The sequence below is a fragment of the Nomascus leucogenys genome, chromosome 6 (genome assembly GCF_006542625.1).
Source record: "Nomascus leucogenys isolate Asia chromosome 6, Asia_NLE_v1, whole genome shotgun sequence".
Lineage (NCBI taxonomy): Eukaryota > Metazoa > Chordata > Mammalia > Primates > Hylobatidae > Nomascus > Nomascus leucogenys.
Window position 1 is genome coordinate 79,191,173 of NC_044386.1, and position 5,565 is coordinate 79,196,737.

At 41.0% G+C, this 5,565-nt stretch overlaps 1 pseudogene; it reads left to right on the forward strand.

The window, feature by feature from the left end:
* Positions 1–978: 978 nt before the first annotated feature.
* Positions 979–2,121, forward strand: LOC100595982 (annotated as a pseudogene).
* Positions 2,122–5,565: the final 3,444 nt, after the last annotated feature.

Below are 5,565 nucleotides of genomic sequence, written 5' to 3' on the forward strand. Positions count from 1 at the left end.
ATTATGCCACTGCATTCCAGCCTGGGCCACAGAGCAAGATTCTATCTCAAAAAAAAAAAAAAAAAAAAAAAAAAGGAAAGAAACAAACAAAACCCCACAATGAAATACAACTACATACCTGCTAGAAGGATTAAAACTAAAAAGACTAACCATACTATGTACTGATGAGGATATAGAGCAACCAGAATTCTTATACATTTCTGATGGGAATTAATATGTACAGCACTATTAGCAAAGACTTTGGCATTTTCTTTTAAAAGTTAAACATATATTTATCACACAAACTGGAAATCCAACTTCTAGGTATTTACCTAAGAAAAATAAAAACATATGTCCACACAAAGACTTGTACACAAAAGTTCATAACTGCTTCAGTCACAAGAGCCAAAAATCTAGATACAACCCAAATGGCTATCAATAGGAAGAGGGACTACCGAAATGTGGTATATCCATCAAGTAGACTACGACTCCGAAATAAAATGGTGAAAACTACCGATACACATGACACCATGTAGGAATCTTAAAAACATTTTGCTAAGTGAAAGAAACCCAATACAAAAGGGTACATATTATATGATTCCTAAAATCATATAATATAAAATCTTATTTTATATAAAATCATTTGTATAAAATCCTAAAATGGAAAAAGGTAACTTATAGTTACAGAAAGCAGACTAGTAGTTGCCAGGGATCAAGATTAGGGCAGATGGAGAACAGATCCAAAGAGGCAAGAGAAAACTTTTGTGGTTGTGAAAATGGTTAATATTCTTATTTTGGGAGGCAATTGCACAGGTATATGTATTTGTCAAAAACCATCAAATTGGCTCTCTCTCACCTGCTGCCGTCTGAGACATGCCTTGCTTCCCTTTCACCTTCTGCCATGACTGTAAATTTCCTGAGGCCTCCCCAGCTATGTGGAACTACAACAAGAGAGATGTCACAGTTTTCCATTTAGATCAACAACTTCAAGTTCTTAACATGGAAAAATCAGAGAAGACTGAAGTGATTTTCTTTGCTTGCGGTTCCTTTAATCCTATCACCAACATGCACCTCAGATTGTTTGAGCTGGCAAGGCTACATCAATGGAACAGGAAGATACAGAGTTGTCAAAGGCATAATCTCTCCTGTTGGCAATGCATATTAGAAGAAAAGACTCATTCCTGGGGCCAGGCGTGGTGGCTCACTCCTGTAATCCCAGCATTTTGGGAGGCCAAGGCAGGCAGATCACGAGGTCAGGAGATCGAGACCATCCTGGCTAACACAGTGAAACCCCATCTCTACTAAAAATACAAAAATTAGCTGGTGGGGGTGGCAGGCGCCTGTAATCCCAGCTACTCGGGAGGCTGAGGCAGGAGAATGGCGTGAACCTGGGAGGCAGAGCTTGCAGTGAGCCGAGGTCACGCCACTGCACTCCATCCAGCCTGGGTGACAGAGCAAGACTCTGTCTCAAAAAAAAAAAAAAAAAAAGAAGAAGAAAAGACTCATTCCTGCCCATCACTGGGTCATCATGGCAGAACTTGCCACCAAGAATTCCAAATGGGTAGGAGTTAATACCTGGAAAGTCTTCAGAAGGAGTGGACAGAGATTGTTAAGACACCATCAAGAGAAACTGGAGGCCAGTAACTGTGATCACTAGCAGAACTCATCTACACAAGAAAGGCCTGGACAGAAGAAGAAGTGGACTGAACAAAGACAAGAGTCTAGTCAAAAGAAATCCCTAGAGCCCAAAACGAAAGGTGTGCCAAAGGTCAAGCTGCTATGTGGGGCAGATTTATTGGAGTCCTTTGTGGAAGAGTGAAGATATCACCCAAATCGTGGCAGGCTATGGTCGCATATGTATTAGTTAGGCTGGAAAGTATGTGCAGAAATTCTTCTATGAATCTGATGTGCTGTGGAAACACCGGAGCAACATTCATGTTGTGAAGGAGTGGATTACTAATGACATCTCATCCACAAAAATCTGGACAGCCCTCAGAAGGGGCCAGAGCATTTGCTACTTGGTACCAGATCTTGTCAAGAATAATGGAAAAGCATAATTTGTACAGTTCCAAGAGTGAAGACAGGAATGTTGCGGTCATCCTGGCCCCTTTGCAGTGAAATGTCACAGAAGCTAAGGCATAGGAATTCTACAGCATGACGTTTTGGACTTCCCTTTTCGGGATTTGAAACAATCTGGGTTTTAGTAACTGGGGAAAGAAATTGTGATGCTGCTGCCTAAACTAAAGCTTAAAAGTTTAGTAAAAATCAGTGGTAAGTTAAAATCAGGTTTTTTCCCCTTTTATCAGAAATTGCAAAGATGAATTTTTTTCTATGATCTTTTTTTAAAAAAAGAATGTATAATCTCTTTATCTTTAAGATTAGCATCACACTAAAACCAAACGAATTTTCAGTGAAAATAGCTACAAGTAAGAAGTCAAAAAGCAACAGCCTAGCTCTACCACATTTAAGAAGTAAAGTGTGAAAAACAGAAGTTCATTTAAAATTCTAACTTCTGTTATGAAGGGAATTGACATTTTATTGATGCCTGCTGCTGGGTAATCTGCAGTCAGGGTAGACAAAGGAAGGAACTCTCATAGTGGTGATATTGTAAAATGCACCATTGATAAATTGTCTCCAGTTATGCAAAATAAAGGTTTTGAATATGCCTGGCAGAAACATTGCACCAATAGTTAGTTCTCTGTGGCACACATCAAAGTGGCCAACTAAATTTTGGCAAGACCTATCTGCCTGGAGCTTCACCTTTGGAAGAAGGGAGTGAGGTCCAAGCCCTTGTATGTTTAGAAAGGTACGCAGGTATTTCTGATAGCCCCCAGAGGTAAGAGCTACTGCCTTACACACTATACACATTTATTTAGGCTTTGTGTGTCATGCTCTAGCCTTGGCCATCCGCCCTCTCTTTATCTTCAGGAACAACTTCAGAAAGGACATCATGCTACATTGAATCTAGAGAATCACAGAAATTGAGAGGACTCATTCAAGGATTTTATAAGTCTGAATGCTCTTGACCTTTATTGGTAGCTTAATCAAAAGACCTGAGTGGGGTGGAGTGGCACATGCTCTGTAATCCCATCTATTTGGGAGGCTGAGGCAGGAAGATCACTTGAGCCCAGGACTTTGAGACCGGTCTGGGCTAAATAGTGAGAACTTGTCTTTAAAAACTGGAATTTCTGAAGAACCATGCTATTTCTGTTTCAGCCTACTGTGAATCTGTCATTTGTGAATTTAAGCAGAAAAAGGGTCTGTTTTCTTATACTTTTTCTCTTCTTGTCCTTTTGTGTGAAATTTAACCAAAAGTAGTATTCTCAAATAATTAGTCTTAGCTTTATGTTGAAAACACAAGCTTGTTACATGGTTTGCAACCGATTAAAATGTTGTAGAAGTTTTACCAATTTGTAAAGCAAAAAGACCAGAGATAGCTTTTTGTAGAACAGTTTTAGGGTTTGGAAAATAGTTCTATGATAGAAACAGAACTAAAGTTAAATTTCTAATGAAAATAGAATAATTTGCCTTTTTGCAATTTCTATTTTATGTCTACACCACCCCAGATGAAGGGTTTGTGACTGCAGAAGAAAAAAAAATACTTAGAAATGTGCAAGTAGGCCAGACACGATGGCTCCTGCCTGTAATACCAGCATTTTGGGAGGCCGAGGTATGAGGAGTTCAAGACCAGCCTGGGCAACATGGCAAAACGCCATCTCTACAAAAATACAAAAATTAGCTGGCATAGTGGCAGGCACCTAGAGTCCCAGCTACTGGGGAGGCTGAGATACGAGGATTGCTTGAGCCCAGGAGGCATAGGTTGCAGTGAGCTGAGATCATGCCAGTGCACTCCAGACTGGATGACAAAGCAAGACCCTCTCTCAAAAACAAAAACAAAACAAAAACAAAAATGTGCAATTGTATAGTCCATCTGAATCTACAGTTTGAAAAAGAAAAATGTTAAATAAAGTTAAGCAAAGACATGTGCTACCACTCCCAACTTACTCTTACTGAAACCATCAGGCCACCTCCCAAAGACAGGGAGGGAGCAAAGCCTGACACCTAGCATGTTTCAGGATCTATCTGCCAAGTGAATGAAAGGTTGGAATCTCAAATCCCAGAGAATCTCAAATCCTAGAGTTCAAAGTCACTCTTCTCCTCCTTGGCTTTTTGCAGTTTAAGAGCTGAAGTAGCCCTAGAAAATAATGATTGAGCAAGATGAAGCTATGAGAACTGAACTTTGATTTCTTCTGGGAAACTATACCTAGTTCATTGGAAGCACTGTGTAAACTGCAGAAAGGTTCCACTGCTGGAAACTGCTCTCATACTGTCATGCCTTCCTACTTAGAAGTGCCTGTGCCCTGCTCAGCTGTGACCCTACTGACCTCAGGACATCACTGGACAAGGCATGTGGGAATCCTTGCAGGAGCCCTGGTAATAATGAAACGGAGCAACAATTTTGTAGAAAGAATGAGCTGCTTGGCTTTTTCTCCCAGTGCTGAGGATGCTGTTGATGCCACCTCATAATAGCATAGTTTTGGGTGTCATCAAGGACTGAACTTCCCCTTTGAATAATGGAAATTAGAACAATGACCTTCACAGGGGAATAAATATTAATGACTGATATGACTTTCTTTAAGGAAGAAGGAAAAAATCATCAAATTGTAGACTTACTATGGGTGCATTTTATGTAAATTATACCCCAATAAAGTTGATTTTAAAAATAAAATCTGAAGAAAAAATGAATTCAGAATTAAACAGCATATTAAACACAGCTGGAGAAAGAAGTAGCATAATGGAATATCAATCGCTGGGAGTTACTCAGAATGTAACACAGAGACAAGGAAATCAAAAATATTAAAGAATTTAAGGGCCGGGCGTGGTGGCTCACGCCTGTAATCCCAGCACTTTGGGAGGATGAGGTGGGCAGATCACAAGGTCAAGAGATGGAGACTATCCTGGCTAACACGGTGAAAACCCGTCTCTACTAAAAATACAAAAAAATTAGCCGGGCCTAGTGGCGGGTGTCTGTAGCCCCAGCTACTCAGGAGGCTGGCGCAGGAGAATGGCATGAACCCAGGAGGCAGAGCTTACAGTGAGCCGAGATGACACCACTGCACTCTGTCACCTGGGTGACAGAGTGAGACTCCATCTCAAAAAAAAAAAAAAAGGCTGGGTGCGGTGGCTCATGCTTGTAATCCCAGCACTTGGGAGGCCGAGGCGGGTGGATCACGAGGCCAGGAGATCGAGACCACGGTGAAACCCCATCTCTACTAAAAATACAAAAAATTAGCTGGGCGTGGTGGCGGGCGCCTGTAGTCCCAGCTACTCGGAGAGGCTGAGGCAGGAGAATGGCGTGAACCCGGGAGGCGGAGCTTGCAGTGAGCCGAGATTGTGCCACTGCACTCCAGCCTGGGCGACAGAGCGAGACTCCGTCTCAAAAAAAAAAAAAAAAAAAAAAAAAGAATTTAAGAGAAGGTGAAATGAAAAGGGCTGACATATGTCTAATCAAAGTCCTAGAAGAATAGAAGTAGAATAAAAAGAAGCAACAAAAATAATGGCTGAGAATTTTATAGAATGGATGAA